General features: G+C 35.6%; 1 long non-coding RNA gene across 1 annotated transcript; it reads right to left on the reverse strand.

Annotated features, from left to right (window-relative positions):
- Window positions 1–14,280: 14,280 nt before the first annotated feature.
- On the reverse strand, window positions 14,281–17,191 carry LOC121230587 (uncharacterized). Its single transcript, XR_005928543.1, has 3 exons — window positions 17,119–17,191; window positions 14,431–14,504; window positions 14,281–14,337 (listed from the first exon to the last, which is right to left on the reverse strand). It is a non-coding gene; the product is annotated as an uncharacterized lncRNA (long non-coding RNA).
- Window positions 17,192–18,721: the final 1,530 nt, after the last annotated feature.

Raw genomic sequence — 18,721 nt, forward strand, 5'->3', positions numbered from 1 at the left:
ACTGATTTGATTAATCCGGGGTCTAGTCATTCCTATGTGTGCATGAAATTAGTACCCAATATGAATATGTCTGTTGAGTCTCCTGAATTTGTGATAAAAGTTTCAAACCCGTTAGGCAGGCATGTGATAGTTGGTAAAGTGTGTAAAGACCATCCTTTGATGATTAGAGCTCATTGTTTTTCGGTTAACCTAATGCTACTATCGTTTGATGAATTTGATCTAATTCTTGGCATGGATTGGTTGACTGCTTATAATGTGATAGTGAATTGTGGTAGTAAGTTCATTGAAATGAAATGTGAGAATAGGGATATTATTCGGGTTGAAACAGGTGAACTGGATAACTCACCAGTACTGATCTCATCTTTGACTGCCGAAAAATATTTGAAAAAAGGGTATAAGTTCTACCTAGAATTTGTGTTGAGTCTGAAGTGAAAATTGAGATAGTGCCTATGGTATGCGAGTACACAGATGTATTTTTGGAAGAGTTACCTGGGTTGCCTCCAACCAGAGAAGTTGATTTTGGTATCAAGTTGGCCCCTGGTACAGTGCCTATCTCGATCGCTCTGTATAGGATGGCTCTGACGAAATTAAAAGAGTTGAAGGTACAGTTGCAAGAATTAACTGACAAGAGCTTTGTAAGACCGAGATATTCACCGTGGGGTACTCCGGTACTTTTTGTGAAAAAGAAAGACGGGTCGATGAGATTGTGCATAGACTACTGACAACTTGACAAGGTGATTGTGAAAACAAGTATCCCTTGCCAAGGATCAATGATTTTTTCAATCAGTTGAAGGGAGCCACCATGTTTTCTAAGATCGACTTAAGGTCGGGCTACTACCAGTTAAGGGTTAAGGAGCAAGATGTACCGAAAACCACGTTTAGGACGAGGTGTGGGCACTACGAGTTTCTTGTCATGCCTTTTGGCTTAACAAATGCCCCGGCGGTTTTTATGGACTTAATGAACTGTATTTTTTTACCATATTTGGATAAGTTTTTCATTATTTTTATCAATGACATATTGATTTATTCACGTGATGAGAGTGAGCACAAAGAGCATTTGAGGATAGTTTTACAAACCTTGAGAGCTAAACAGTTATACGCCAAGTTCAGTAAGAGCGAATTTTGGATTAAAGAGGTCGGATTCCTAGGACACATTGTGTCTGGTGATGGGATCAGAGTTGACCCAAGCAAGATGTTGGCTATTGTTGAATGGAAACCGTTGAGGAATGTGACAGAGGTTCAAAGCTTTCTAGGTTTAGCTAGATACTACAGAAGGTTTGTGAATGGATTCTCTATGATAGCCACTCCAATTACTAGGTTGTGACAAAAGGATGTCAAGTTTGAATGGACAGAGAAGAGCCAACAGAGTTTCAAGAAACTAAAGGCTTTGTTGATCGAAGCCCCAATTTTAGTGCAACCTAAACTGGTAAAAGAGTTTGTGGTGTATAGTGATGCATCCTTGAATGGATTAGGATGTGTGCTCATGCAAGAAGGCAAGGTTATAGCCTATGCCTCGAGACAGCTAAAGCTACACGAGAGAAATTACCCGACCCATGATTTGGAGCTAGTAGCTATAGTGTTCGCATTAAAGATTTGGAGGCACCATTTGTATGGTGAAAGATGTCAGGTATTCACCGACCATAAAAGCATAAAGTATTTGATAACTCAGAACAAGTTGAACTTACGACAAAGGTGGTGGTTAGAGTTGATAAAAAACTACGAATTGGTGATTGACTACCACCCTAGAAAGGCTAATGTAGTAGCCGATGCTTTGAGTGGGAAATCATTGTTCGCCTTGAGGGCTATGAATGCTCAGTTGTCTGTGACTGATGATGGTCCAATTCTGGTAGAGTTGAGAGCTAAATTGATGTTCCTGCAAGAGATTTATTAAGCTCAGAAGGGTGATAAGGATTTACAAGCTAAGATGGCTCAATGTGAGTCGGGTGATCGGATTAATACCGAAGGCTGTTTGATGTTCCAAGATAGGGTTTGTGCACCCAAGGATAATGAGCTCATTCAGAAGATTTTATGAGAGGCACATAGTGGTTGCTTGTCTATCCATCCGGGTAGTGTAAAAATGTACAATGACTTGAAGAAAATGTATTAGTGGCTGGGTATGAAAAGAGACATTTCTGAGTTTGTTTCTAAATGACTAGTTTGTCCACAAGTGAAGACTAAACACCAAGTACCCTCGGGTTTGCTTCAGCCAATGATGGTTCCCAAGTGGAAATGAGACTGAGTAACCATGGATTTTGTGTCAGGGTTGCCTTTGACACCAAGGAAAAATGATTCAGTGTGGGTCATTGTTGATAGACTTACTAAGTCGGCACATTTTATACCAGTGTGTACTGACTATTCCCTTGAGAAATTGGGCGATCTTTATGTTTATGAGATAGTGGAGTGCCCTTGTCAATTATTTCAGATAGAGATCCGAGGTTTACCTCGCGATTTTGGAGGAAGTTGCAAGAGGCATTGGGAACGAAACTGAATTTTTGTACGGCTTTTCATCTACAAACTGATGGTCAGTCAGAGAGAGTAATTCAGATATTAAAGGACATGTTACGGTGTTGTATTCTCGAGGTTCAAGGCAGTTGGGAGAGGTATCTACCACTGGTCAAATTCTCTTACAACAACAGTAATCAGTCAAGTTTGAAAATGGCGCCTTATGATGCTTTGTATGGGCGTAAGTGTCGAACGCCTTTATATTAGACCGAGCTAAGAGAGAATCAAATTCACGGGGTTGACTTAGTCAGAGAAACTGAAGGACAGGTTAAAGTGATTCACGATTGTATAAAGGCCGCATCGGATAGACAAAAATCTTACACGGATTTGAAACGGAAAGAGATTGAGTTTCAAGTTTGGGGATAAAATGTTTTTGAAAGTATCCCCATGGAAGAAAGTTCTTAGATTCGGTAGAAAGGCAAGCTAAGTCCATGGTTTATTGGACCTTATAAGATTACCGAGAGAGTAGGGCCCGTTGCCTAGCATTTGGCTTTGCCCTCAAAATTGGAAAAGATTCACGACGTGTTTCATGTGTCCATGTTACGTCGATATAGATCGGATCCTTCGTATATGATCACGCCAACTGATGTTGAGATTCAGCCGGATAAGACTTATGGCGAAAAGCCGGTTAAGATTTTGGCTCGAAAGATTAAGCAATTGAGGAATAAGAATATATCACTGGTTAAGGTATTATGGCATAGACATGGGGTCAAATAAGCCACATGGGAACCCGAAGAGACTATGAGACACCAATACCCAAACCTATTCACCGGTAAGATTTTTGGGGACGAAAATCCCTAAGGGGGAGAATTGTAACAGCCCGATTTTGGGCCTAGCCAGAACAATGGTTTCGGAACCACTAACCTGAGGTCGGAAAAATTATTTTTAATATTATTTTATGTGTGATGGCATGTTTATAAAGGTGCATGAAAATTTTGGTGAATTAATTTTAGCGTTTGTGAGCTTAATCGCGAAAAAGGACTAAATCACATAAACTTCAAAAGTTTTAATTTGATAGCTAAGGGAGTTAAATTGCCATGTATCATAAATTGGGGGTCTTTAAATTTAAATTAGGCCCTAAAATAGTGCTTGGATGGCTATGAGACAAGAATTTTATCTTTGTCAAATGTTAGGTGAAGTTGGTGACTTATTTGACTAAAAAGAAAATAAAATAAACATAGGATGATATCATCCTTTTTCCCATCTTATTCTTGACCGAAAATATCAGCCATAGGAGGGTTTTTAATCTTGAAAATTTCAGCCACTTAATCTCTTTACAATTAAGTGATCTTGATGGTTTTTCTTAATGATTTTTGTACATTTAGAACCCTTATAACATGAGCTTTCAAATGAGGGGACTATTTTTCAAAATGGTTGAAAGTCTAGGGTTTTACCATGAGTGTGTTCATGTTTTTTTCTAAAATAAAGAAAATGAGTTATCGTGGTGTAATAAACAACTTTTGTGAAGTAGTTTCCATGAAAACCCTAACTAAGGACCATTTTGCATAAGCTGTAAAATAGGTGATGAATGTGAGAAATAATGAGAATTGTGGGCTGCTTTTAGTATAAAAAGTGATCGGCTAAGGTTTCTTAGTGAGAAAATATGATAAAAATTGATTTTCGGACCTAGGGGTAAAATGGTCATTTTGTGAAAGTCTAGGAGCAAAACGGTTATTTTGCCCAATTATGAATTTTCGAGTGTCTAGAGTAATTTGCTGATTAGATAAATGAATTTCTATAATTTTAGATCAAGAATTACAAAATCTGAGCCTAGACCGGGGAAAAGCAAAGCAAGTGGACTAAGCCGAGCTAGTCGTTTACATTTGTAATCCGAGGTAAGTTGTATGTAAATAATACAACTACATTGTTATTATATGTGTTTGAATTGATATAGCATAAAATTCTTGTTTGTGGAAATGATTACGTATGATGAATATTGAGATAGTAGAACTCCCGTTTGAAACTTAGGAAATAAATCGGATATTCATGCCATGACATTTAGGTTAATTGTGTGCTAGTGTAAGACATGTTTGGGACATGCATCGGCCACATTATGAGAGCCAGTGTAAGACCATGTCTGGGACATGGCATCGACATTGAGATGAGAGCTAGTGTAAGACATGTCTGGGACATACATCGGCTACGAGATGTGTCAGTGTAAGACCATGTCTGGAACATGGCATCGGCACGGATATGTGAGAGCTAGTGTAAGACCATGTCTGGGACATGGCATCAACTTTATAGATAAGCCAGTGTAAGACCATTCTAGGACATGGCATCGGCGTTATACCCTGTGTCTGAGGTTTGGTGAGTATCCGATAGTACTTCAAATGGCTTAACAACGAGAGTTACAGTATAAGTTAAACAAGAAAAGTATAACCATTTTTTGAGTGGTACAGATACCTATTTGAAATGTATGACATGTGAGCATAGCATATGCTATGTGAATTATTGGATAAGCACGAGTAAGTTGTGCCTATGCTTACTTTTGTTTTATGAGCATGATTACGAATGGTAAAGCTGTTGTTATATTTATTTTCATACACCTTACTAAGCTTTATGCTTACCCTGTTTCTTTCCATTTTCTTATAGTGCCACCTAATTAGCTCGTGGATCAACGGACGTCGAAGGCATCGATCACACTATCATTTAAAGCACTTGGTATAATTAGTTCTTAAATTTTGATTATGGCATGTATAGGAATCTTTGATTTTGTTTTAGTGCCACATTGTTTTGGGGCCAAATGTGTTGGCTTGCTTCAATATTTGACTCATTTTGTATAAGGCCATGAAAAATGGCTAACATTGAAAGTTGTTATATGGAAGCAAAGTAGTCTTTCATGAATGTCAAATTATTGGTATGGTTGAGTACATGAAATGTAAATAGGCCTCAGATATATTGTTGTGAAATCATATTAATTTAGACTTTGATGTGTTGGTTGGTGTTAAATTGTGTCTCAGGGTGGCAATGGCTTGGTAGATAGCATTATATTGCCCATACGGGTAGTCACATGGGCATGTGTCTAGACTGTATGAGACACACGACCGGCCCCATGGGCATGTTGTCCAGCCTGGGTCCCCTTCACGTAAAAATTACAAGTCAGTATGTATGGTAGTAAACACACGGGCAGAGACACGGTCATGTGTCTTAGCTGTGTGGTGGACACGAACTCTGGCCATGGGCATGTGCCTTGGTCGTGTGCCCCTTATAGGATGCTGACGTCAGAAACAGAATGTCAAGGTTTTTAGACACAGGCTAGGACACGGGCGTGTCATGGCCATGTGAGGGACACAGGCCATAAAAACGGGCGTGTGTCAGGCCATGTGAAAACCCCTGTAGGTTAAAATTTGGAATTAAATTCACACGGGTATAGGACACGGGCATGTCCCTAGATGCTTAGGTCGTGTGTGTCACACGAGCCATCAGCATGGCCATGTCATAAAGACCACACGGGCGTGTTACCCTTCCACACGGTCGTGTACCCTGTTTTTAAGGGATTATTTTCTAAAGTTGGTTAAGGACCCGAACTGGTCCCGAATGGTTTCGAATGGAAGTTTGAGGCCTCGTAGGCCCATGTTAAGGAATTTTGAACAAAGTTTGAAAAATTTTTAAGTTTGATCAAGTCTTAATGATTCAAAAACGTTGGAATGCATGTGTTTAAGTGAGGTTGCACCTCGTATCCTGTATGATGTAGGACTCGGGTGTGGGGTGTTACACAATCCTTGAGGACAATGATTATTTTCTGGAGGCTAGTAATTGATAAGGGATGGAATTTTATGTTTAAAGCGATGCATAGAAGTAAGGGTCTTAAATGGTGAGTTTAGTTTTAATTAAAATGGTGTGTAATGTCCTTAGTTACATGATGAGTAGCAATAATGAATTAGTTGGCATTGTAACTAACTTTGCCATATTTGTTTTCTATTTTGTTCTTCATTTAAGCATTGGATGTAAAGGGAGTTGGTTATGAATACACACACTGAAAAATCATAGTAAATTCTTTCTCTGTGCCCTATCCTCTCCTTTCGATTCTTTCTACTGTTCTATTCAGACTGTCCAGGTTGTACCGGCAGGATATGATGATATGTGAGGATCAGGTAGTAATTTTCCCATCCCTCTGACTATAAAAGCCATTGACCCAAGCCAATTTTCCAAGTTTTCTTTATTTTCCTTTTTCTCAAAATTTCATTTCTCATTTTTTTTCTCTATTTTTTTTGGATTTTATCTCTACCGGCTTCACCGTTGCAGAACCCAAAGGTCTCTGATTTTTGGCCGTGGAGCACCACTTGTGGTGGCCAAAACTAGACTGTCAAATGTATTTATCATTTTTTCCCATTTTAGTTTCTTTCATGCTCTCTTTCTTATGGGGCCAAGGTTCAAGTGTGGAAGTATTTAAGGGTTCAAGGTGAGAAAAGCTATTGTCAATGGATTTATGTTTAAAGTTAGGCAATTGAACATGTGAAACCTCCTCAAAGATAGATAAAGAAAAGTGTTTCGTTCAATGTTAGAAAAAGAGTTCTATGATTTTTAAAAAAATTGGGCCTTATCTCAAAATAAAGATAAGGAAGAAAAAAAGACAATTTGAATGGGGAAGATAGCCTCAGTTTTGAAATTGAGCACAAAATTAGGCTGCGTTTGTTTCATTAAATTTTTTTATCGGAAAATGAATTTATTTTTTAATGTTTGGGTGATTTTATGTAAAATATTGTCTATTATTTGACAATTTTTTTAAAATTATTTTTTCAAAGTTATTTTTTCTATACAAATTACTAGAACTACCTATATAGGAGGATAAATGCGTTTCAATGTGCTCGAACCAACGTTCTCCTGTATAAACATTTATTAATAAATATTTATAACTTGTAATATATATTTATTATTAAAATATTAATATAAATCTTTTCAATAATATATTAAGAATAGTATTTAAAATATAATATTATTTTTAAAATTTATTATTAAAATAAAATTATAATATTAAATAATTTATTAAAATAATTAATTATATTAATAATTAATTATATTATTAAATATAAATAATTGAATACGTATGTTTAATAATATTTCACATTATAATATTTGATTATCGATATTTTAATATTTTAAAATATTTTAAAAAAGAAAATTCAAAAATTATTATAAATATAATAATATTAGGTTCAAGTCAAATTAAATTTTAAATAAAAATAAAATTACTCATAAAACAATTCTTTTCTAAAAAATAACTTATGCTTTTCAAAAGAGTAAGTCAATTTACAGGAAAATGAGCTTATTTTCTGTTGACCTGCAAGTTAGTTTCTGTTAACGAAGTTGTTTTCCATGAAGAAAAAACATAAGAAAATACAGAAAACATTTTTCATAAGTCATTTTTTCATGAAGTAATCGCACCCGTAATTTAAAACACACATATATATATTATACTAAGAATAGCTTGACAAAATTAATTGAGGAAGAGAGGGTATTTTCTAAAAGGAATCTATTCAATAAGGATCTTAACTTGGGAAAGTTTTTATCACTGTTAAATGACATGCTAAACATTTGATAGGTTATTTGAGATAGTGATGATTGAATATTAGTTATATATTTTAGGCCTTATTCACTCACATTTGCTTTATTTTTAAGTAATTTTTAGTTAGTTTTGAGTTAATAGATTCATTTTACAATTCATTGCTTTGATATGAGTTTTAGGTTATTTTTAATATTTTTATGTTAATTTGAATAATTTTTAATGTTTTTAAATAAATAATCTTTTTCAAAGTCTTTTTGTAGGTAATGTATTAAGTTCAAGAAAAGAAAAGTGAATTCAGAAGAGGCGATGCGAGGAAACAACTAAAAAAAAAAGCACAAAGTAAACACAAGCTAACTAAGAAAGTTGTGAAATGGATTTTTTAAGAAGTGGTCTTGACATTGTCACACCTGGTAATGTTAAAGTTGTGTGGTGTCACTTTTGGATGAAAAGTTGCGGGTTAAATAAATTTCAAATCTTAACCAATTGCAATTCTAGGTACCTAATTAGAAAACTTTTAGTTTAGCTGGGCTCTAGTGTGATTAAGTGGGTCTTGCAGGCTAAATGGTAGATAGTTAAACCTTAATTTTAGTTTCATTGCATTAGATTTAAAATGTTTTTGAGTGGGAAACATTATGATTATGGGTGTTAAATGTTAGACTGACTGAATTGGTTTCTGTAATCTTATACGGGAAGGATACATAAATATATACAAAAAAAAATCAACATTCTCATTTTTTATCATTCTCTCATTCTAACATTCATTTTTCTTTCTTCTATCTTCTTCTTTGACTCGTTCTGAGAGTGAAAAAAAATGAGAAAAGAGGTTAAAGAGTAGTTTGCATGTAAGGAGGAACTAATGTGTTAGCTCGAGATTGAAGAAGAAGGAAGAAAAACTTGTGGATTTCTGTATAACTCATCAATTTTGGACTATGATGATTAAAGTCACTGTTAACCTTTAAAATTTCTTTGCATGCTAATGTGTCGTCAACGGTAATCAACTAAAAATAATCTATGGTGATACGTTCCCACTTCTACTGAGGAACTTGAATAGGCTAGAGCAAACCTGAAGGAAATTGGTGTGGCATGCCAAACATCTAGCCACAAAGTCTGTCTTATCACGTTTCAATCCCGGTCACCAATACTGCTTACAAAGATCTCCATACATCTTACTATCTTCAAGATGTATAGAATAGGAACTGCTATGCGCTTCCTGAAGTATAGATTTCTTCCACTCTAAATCAGAAGGCACACAAAATCTTCCACGATAACACAAGATTCCTTCAAAATTATAAACAAAATCTAAAGCCTTACCCTCCTTACCAAGCTTCACATGCGGCCTTAATGACTAATTTGAAATCTGCTTCAGCTTAATCTCCTTAATCAAAGTTGGTCGCACCTGTAACTCTGCAAACAAACCACCATTATAAGATAAACTAAACTTAGTGAACATTGCCCTCAACTCTCACATAGACTTCCTACTCAATGCATCTGCTACAACATTAGCCCTACCTTGATGGTACTCAATAGTACAATCATAATCTTTCAAAAGCTCTATCCATCGTCTCTGTCTTAAGTTCAAGTCCTTTTGGGTGAGGAGATATTTAATACTCTTATGATCTGTATAGATGACACATCTCTCCTCATAAATATAATGCCTCCAAATCTTAAGTGTGAATACCACAACAATCAATTCCAAATCATGCATCAAATAGTTGCACTTATGTGGCTTGAGTTGCCTCGAAGTGTATGCTATAACCTTCTAATCTTGCATCATCATGCATCCATGACCAGAATGGGACGCATCATTATAGACCACGTAATCTTTCCCTAACTCAAGTTGAATAACACTGGTGCTTGAGTCCAAACTGACTTAAGTTTCTCAAAACTATATTGCTTTTCACCGGTCCACTTAAATGATGTAGTCTTTCTCAACAGCTTAGTCATCGGAGCCTCAATCAGTGAAAATTCTTCTACAAACCTCCTATAATATCCAGCAAGTCTGAGAAAACTTCTAACCTCACTAACATTCTTAGGCTACTTCCAATCTAAGATAGCCTCGATTTTCTTTGGATCCATGCGAATACCCTTAGCAAATACTTCGTGTCCCAAAAACATCACCTCTTGGAGCCAAAACTCGCACTTACTAATCTTCGCGTACAACTTTTTCTCATATAAAGTTTAAACGACCAACCTTAAGTGCTCCTCATATTCCAACGTAGAGTCAGAGCAGATCAAGATATCATCGATGAAGACTAGAACGAGTCGATCAAGATAGGGTTGGGAAACCCTATTCATTAAGTCCATGAATGTAGTAGGAGCATTCGTAAGACCGAAGGGCACCACTAAGAACTCGTAGTGCCCATACCGAGTCCTGAAAGCAGTCTTCGGCACATCAACCTCTTTCACTTGTAGCTGATAGTATCCTGGCCTCAGACCGATTTTAGAGAAGATTGTAGCACCTCAAAATTCATCGACTATGTCATTGATCATCAGTAATGGGTACTTATTTTTGGTAGCCAACTTGTTTAGCTAACGGTAATTGATGCACAGCTTCGTAGATCCATCCTTCTTTCTTACAAAAAGGACTAAAGCTCCCCATGGCGAGACATTTGGCCTTATGATGCCACGATCCAACAATTCTTGTAACTTAGCCTGAAGCTCCTTGAGTTCTTTAAGTGCAATGCGATAAGGTGCAATGGACACCAGTGCTGTCCCAGGCAACAACTCAATTCCAAACTCAACCTCACGTTCAGGAGGTAGACTGGGCAGCTCCTTAGGAAAAACATCATGAAATTCCTTCAATACTCAAATGTTCAACAATGCAGTAATATCCACATTCGCGTCAAGATGTATGCGAGGCAGGCATTACACCCCTTATGGACCAACTTCTCTGTTACCAAGGTAGAATTCACATTTGTAAGATAATTCTGACGCTCTCCAATCATAATAATCTCATTTCTAGAAGTAGCCCTCAAAGTAATTCATTTAGCATTGCAATCTAAGATGACTCGATGTTCACTCAACCAATCCATTCCCAATATGAAATCTAATTCTCCAAAGGGAAGTTTCATAAGGTTGGTACAAAACACCTCACCTTCCACTTACAATCAGCATCGCTTATCGATTTTGTTCACTTGTACAAATTGCCCTAAGAGACTAAGTACTGTCACATCACAAACTCTTTAAGAGACTAAGTACTGTCACATCACAAACTCTTTCCTCTATTTGAATACCTAGTTTCTCATCCATCATACAAGATATATACAAATGAGTAGAACTATTACCTATTAATGCAAAATAAGAAATGTCATTAATAGTCAAGGTAATTGCTATCAAATTGGTAGCATCATGATCCTCTCGGCACCTGCCCGCATACACAAGTGCTGGCTGCCTCGCATCAACTCGATTAGCACCCTGACCTGGTGCTCGTTGTCTCTAACCCATATTACCTCCTCTATTCTATACTTGAGCTAGTTGGGGCTGCTGACCAGCTCTCTGATTTGGTGCACAATTCTGGCCTTGTGCTTGCACCTACTCATTCAGCCAAGTACATTCTTGAATCATATGGTCCAGCGACCCACATTTTAGGCATGCACCCATGCCTCTCCAACATTCACCCATATTTCTTTTACCACAGGTGGCACAATTCTAGATCCTATCCCCTACTGGATCATCTCTGGCTCGTTTAACTAGACGCTAAGCCTGTCCACTAGGACCAAAATCTCTCTTAGTTAGAGCTCTCATTTGCTCATTCCGTTCGCAATCAATGCGTTTGACCTCCTCACATATCTTGGTCTTCTCTACCAAAGCTTCGAAGACTCTCTCTTGCAATGGAGCCACTTGCATCATCAAATCAGATCTAAGCCCAAATTCAAGTCGGGAACACTTATCTTGCTCATCAACTACTATTCCTGGGGCATAGCAAATGAGCCTTAAAAAATCTGCCTCATTTTTTACCATGGACATATTACCTTCCCTTAGCTCAATGAACTCAAGCTTCTTGGCCTCCATATATCTCACTCCTACATATTTCTTCCAAAAAGCCTCTAGAAAGTAATCCCACATTAAGCGATCAACTTAGGTGCCTCTCACAATAGCTTGCTACCAGCAGTAGGCCTCATCACGCACTATAGACCCTTTAAACTTTTGTTCAATGGTGGACTCCATACCATTGAGAATTCTCTCTGTAGCCTCTAACCAATAGTCGGCTATAGTGGGGGTCATCCCAGCAATGCCTCTAAACAGTTCGGCCCTACTCAATTAGAACCTCTCAACAATAGTGCCACAAATGTTAGCTCTATATTGGGCACCCACTACTCGTTCTAAAACTCTTAACATGGCCTACGGTATAGCCTTATTTATAGGCTCTTGTTGACTCTTGTGTGCTCATTCCACATTCTTTGCTATAGGTTCAGGGGTTCGCATTCAAGACGCAGATGAGTCAATTTGGGTTCCTTAACCCGATTCCCCACATGCTATCAAAAGACATAAGTTTTATCTTTATCACTTGAATTTTTTTTCAATTGAAAATTTCATTTTATCGCTTTTATATGAGTTTCACTATTTATCGCTCTCACAATCTAAAGTTTTGTCTTAGTCAAAAGTTTCATATAGTTTCCTAGAGTTTCACAATCCATAACTTTCACATTCCTATAGATTCAAGGTCTATAGTTTCACATCTAAAGAACACTTAGCTCGGATCAGTTTTCGGGAGGTCTTGGATTCCATTATAACAAAATCACATATAGCAAAATTTTCCCCCCAAAAAAACCCTCTTTTTTATGCATGAAATTTTTCAAAAACATTTTGACCCAAAGTCTGAGTTTTGAGCTGAGCTTTGATACCACTAAATGTAACCCCTAAAATTGGGCCTAGACGGTATGGCACAATTTGAGTGATTACATGGGCCTTGAAGATGGCCAAAATGATTTTTAATAAAAAATTCACTTACCTTTTGAAAACATTTGATTTTATAAAACATCTTGTACCTTTCATTATAGAGTTATGTGTTCCTTTATAATTAAATATATTTGAAATGTAAATTAGTTTTTAAAACACATATTTGTAGCGACTAATAATCACTAAAACAATTCTTTGATCGTTTTAGAAATCACATAAAAATTCATGCATAATACCTTATTATATCAAAATAGTGTCCCTTACCACAGTTCATAATATAAAATTTAAATTCCCAAAACCATTTAAACAAGCCCATTTTAAAGTCCATAGTAAAAGTCCAAAAGAAGTTCCAAAAAGCCCATAAGAAAACACCAAACCATTTTCCAAAATCCTTAACCACGAAAACATATTATGCCGAGAGCCTCTCTGAATATCCAACCCTAAGCCTTAAGTACGAGGATTACCTAAGACACATGAATACTATGGATGAGCTTTAAAAGGCTTAGTGTAGGATCAAAACAAACACTTATTTTAAAACATAACGCATCAAAATATCACAAGGCATTTGTCACTGAATTCACATATTATCTCATTTATTGAATCAACCATGGCATGCTTATGAATAGTGCACAAATATAGGATTTGCTACCCATCTCCTCCACATACCAATATTTAGTTCCCAGAACTTGTCTATCCAATAACACACCATTTTGTGGTTAATCCACTACATAAATACCAATGAATAATCACATAGCACATTGTGGATAAACCACCACATAGATACCAATGAACGGTCACATAGCACATCGTGGATAAACAACCACATAATTGCCGATAACGACCACATAATTATAGTCAAATTGCCACATAGCTTCCTCCTTTCAAAATTCTACCCCATGCATGTGATATGGCCAATTAAACACATATGTTTCACTTTTCACATTTTTCACATATTCATGCTCATAACTCATATTTATCATTTTTTACACATATGCATGTATCATGCTCACATTTTCACATATCACATACTTTTCACTTTAGCATGCTTTAATATACATAATTATATTAAAACACGAATCTTAACATACACATACATATATATCACATGTTTAGATCATTACATATCAATCTAGCCATAAATCACATAACATAGAGTTGAGATCAACACTACATACATCACATATCACAAATCATGGATTTTCACAACACTTAATAGTTTAGGTCACTTACTTGGTTTCCTCTTCGATTGAGTTTTTCAAATCTACATGAATACGTAAGGTACTCACATGTTAATTAATTAAATAACATTTTAATTAAACAATAATATTAAAATTCACTTAAAACGAGAGTTAAATCACACACCTTAATGTAGATCTATATCGTTTGCTCCCTTGTAGAAGTTTCATTTAGGTCTAGTCTTGATCACAAATCTAAACACATGATTAAACCATTTTAGTCACGTTCTATTCGAATAACATGACTTTGATTACGATATTTAATGTGAAAATCTCACCAATACTTACCCTCAATTCGAATGCTTGGATTCGTCACTCTCGCGATGTTCACTATTGATTTCTAGGAGGATTGTTAATCAGTCCTTCATGTTAACACAGGATCGTATTAGTACTAATGATTTTTGAAATAATAAAAAAATAAAATACTAAGTATTTAGGCCCTAAAGCATTCGAAAATGTCACAAAATCTTAAGATGAATGATTTTTAATCCCAAAACATCACTTACACTTGTTTCGTTATGAGATGATCGAAAGAATGAAAATAGAGCAAAATCAATGGTTGGATAATCTAAAATAATCAAATAAAAGAAAAGAAAATATTTTTTTAGTCACTAGGGTAATCGAAAAGAGAGAGAAAATAAAAAAAAAAGAAAGCGGACACCGGTAGCATCGGCGATGATGATCCGACAGAGGCGACGGTGATATCGACTCGACAACTGTCAAGATAAGGGGGTGTGGTTGTCTGGTGGTGGTGCAAAATACAACTAGGGAAGAGGGTTTGGTCACTTTTAATTGAAAGAAAAGAGAAAAAAAGGGAAGAGAAGAAAATTAGACGATGAGAAGGTGACTCGTGGTGTCTGCTGCGGTGGGCACGGTGACTCACGATGACACATAATAGAAGAAGGGAAGGGAACCCAAAGGGAAAAAGTGAGGGAGTGTTGGTTGATGACGGTGGTGAAGTGGTGGTGCAAATAAACTCATGGTGGAGGAAAGAAATGGGGCGTGGTTGTTGTGGCCAAAAAAAAAAGAAAAATGAGCGGAAGCAAATGAAAAAGATGGAGACTAGGGTGCGAATGGGGGTGATGGACGGCATAAGGGGTAGTGTAGCTTTATCAACCATGACCATGTTGAATGCACCACAAGCTTATGGCAAGAGAAGAGCTTTTGTAAAGGGAGTGAGACAAGGAGGGAAAAGGGGGATGTGTTTTATTTAAAAAAAGGCAAGTTTGACTTGCTAATAGAGGAAAGGAATCCTCCCTATGTGGTAACATAGGTGGACGACTAGGCTAGCTAGCACATGCTAAAAATGTACCAATATTAAATAAAAAATGTGCACAAAGGGATTCAAACTATAGACCTCAAAGATAGCTAAGGAGTTTCCTACCACTAAGCCACAACACTTCCTTATTTCTAATAATGCGCGAATAATTTTAAGACATAAGAGCTAGTAGATTCACCCTCTTTACTAAATTAAATTAGTTAAAAATAGGGGATGTGATAACCCACATATTTATTCTGAAAAGTATTTAGAAATTATTCCTATGTCAGTCTCTCTATATGAGTACCTCCCATAACGGCTTGCCACAATAGTGAGCATAGTCTCTAAGCAATGATACAATACCTTATAATTTCTGCTCCAGGGTGCATTCTATATCATTCAAAATTCTCTCTGTAGTCTTTATCTAATATTTAACTATGGTAGGGGTCACCCCAAAAACGCTCCTAAACAACTCGGCTCTATTAGATCAAAGCCTCTCCGTAATAGTTCCATGATTTCTAGATCCACCTTGGGCCCAGTAACACACTGTAGAACGCTAAGCATAACCTATGACACAGCATTGTTAGCAGGCTCCTGATGGTCCTCCTTAATAGTATTCGTATTTTAACCTGGACAGTCATTGTCTTAGATTCAGTCACAGGCTTAGGTGTGCACACTCGTGATGCAGAAAAATCTATTTGGGTTCATAAACCCTATTCTCCAAGAGTTCTCATACCCCTAGTACGAAGTGCTTGAGTTTTTATTGGATTATTAAGTGTTATGCAATTTTATCTAACAATTAGAAACGAGTTTTCATTATCAATTCAGAAAGTTTTCAGTTCTAGAAGTTTTGTCAATATGCATCAGTATCAATAGTTTTCAGAATCTAAAGTTTCAAAATATAGTTTTTAGAATTTATAGTTTCGTAGTATAGTAATCTACAATTTCACAATAAAAATTCAATAAGTCAGAAGTATTTATCTTGGGCTAGCTTTGGAGTCTCAGATTTTTCAAAACAAAAACAAAATTTATTCAAAATAAGTTAAAACTAAAGCATGAATTTTTCCCAAAATACCTTTTTCTCATATATGCATGCACTTTCAAAAATAGACCACAGTCCATGTTTTGAACTGGAGTCTAATGCCACTAAATATAACCCCCTAGACCCGTCGTAAACGTTAAGGATGAATCTCAAAGATGACATTGACCATGACAATGGCATGGTAAAACAATTAGAAGTTTACTCTTTAAAAATTACCTTGTAAAATCATCTTTGAACATTATCTTAAGAAAAACCAAATTTAGTTGTTATCTTGTCTTTGGGAATCTTAAGTGTTGTGAGAGTTTTATGAAAACGTCGTAGATTCATTAAATCATTACAGCGATCAAATTTCTATATGTAAAATTCATTTTTTCATTTTGAAAAAATATTAATTAATCATACAAAATTCAAAATAACAATCTTATGAGTAGATAGTGTCAAGTTTTGAAAGCATATTATTGAGTTTTTGGAATCATCCATATTGTACTTAATTTTATCATTATTATGAAAAATCCAACGTAAAATTTATTATTTTCTCAAATCATTTAAATGAAAATTTTTAAATTCTAAATCATGTAGAATAATTCTCAAATCAAAATCGACAGTCCAAAAACCAAAGACCAAAGTCCAAAATCAAAGTCCACGTTAAATAAACAGATCCCAGAATATCAAATACCAATAGTAGTAAAGTTTTTTGAAAAATGACCGAGAGTGCCCCCATAGCTGAGCCCATCCTAATCTCGATTATCTGAAAATTCAAAATCAAATATTTAGTAACAGAATCACATATATCAGAATGCATAATGATGATGTCAGTGGAACCATTTTTTTCAGAATTAATGTAGATTTTCAAAAAATTAATCCTACCCATATCCGCTACATACCATAATGAGTTCCCCAAAATTCGTCCATCCAATAACACACCAATAATATGGACAAGCCATCAGATAGTGCAGTCGAGTTGCTAGAAACAAAATATTGTGGTCGAGCCACCAAGTAATTGTCAGTATACTACCAGAGACAGAATATTGCAGCTATACCGCCAATTAAGTCATCCTGGGTTGCCCAGCAACAATGACCAACAACCCCGGGTTACCCGACAACGATGGCTTACTAAAATAAGTTAAGCTACCTGTTACTTCCTTTGCAGAAATTATCCCATCCCCATGCATGTGATATGATATATGGAACAAATTTTTAGTTAGCATGCTTTACATGTGAATCAAATCTCATTATGGTTTAACATAATGTCATGCTTAACATGTGAATTAGAATCAGAAATAATGGCATGCTTAACATGTGAATCAGAATTAGAAATAATGACATGCTGAACATGTGAGTTAAAAATAGAATAATACCATGCTTAACATGCGAATTAGAATAACTAAATATTAACATATTTAATATGTGAATAAAAATATCTATAACTCAATATCTTGTTTATTGGTCATACATAATTAGATCGCCATATATCACATATCATGAGTATTAGGAATCACATATTATCACATTTAATAGAAAAATAACCAAATTACATATCAATCAACACAGACCTGAAGTTTCAAAAACACTTACTTGGAATCCTCTATTTATCAGATTTTATCAATCGATATGTAAACATAATGTATTCGCCTAATATCATATTTTAGAATCTTAATTAAATATCAATTAAATATTTTCCAAATATAAAAATTTTATGATTAATTGTATTATTATTTATTTAAAACAATTAGGTCCTCACACCTTATAGATCTGATTGCACAAATCTCAATTCCACTTCGAAAGGGGAGAGTTTGATTCTTGAGTCACTACAACTTCAACCAATGCATGTGTTAGTATAGATTAATAAATCAATAATCCTTGGTTTAATAGTTCTGCAAAATACATACATTATTATTCGTTAGAATGGACCCTCCTAAAAATTTGAACACAATTCTAGGATTTTGTGTAACACTTCATGAAGGTATAATAAACATATCATCGGAATCATCTTAATCGAAATAATAATAAAAAAGGGAGAGTTATGAATGAAGGATTTTCCATACTTATTAACAGAAAAAAGATCTTGATAATAAATCTCGAAAAGTGGACTAGAGTGGAGGATTCAACACTAAAATAATAAATAAAAGTTAGAAATATTGATTAGGAATAATCCCTAAAACAAAAATTACATTTGGGATGAAGAGTAATGGATTACAAGAAGAGGAAAAGAAAAAAATAAAATCAGAGTTTTGGGATATGATTGGCGGCAGTGACGCGATGGCAGTAGCTACGACGAC

Source organism: Gossypium hirsutum, chromosome A06 (genome assembly GCF_007990345.1).
Source record: "Gossypium hirsutum isolate 1008001.06 chromosome A06, Gossypium_hirsutum_v2.1, whole genome shotgun sequence".
Taxonomy (NCBI): Eukaryota; Viridiplantae; Streptophyta; class Magnoliopsida; order Malvales; family Malvaceae; genus Gossypium; species Gossypium hirsutum.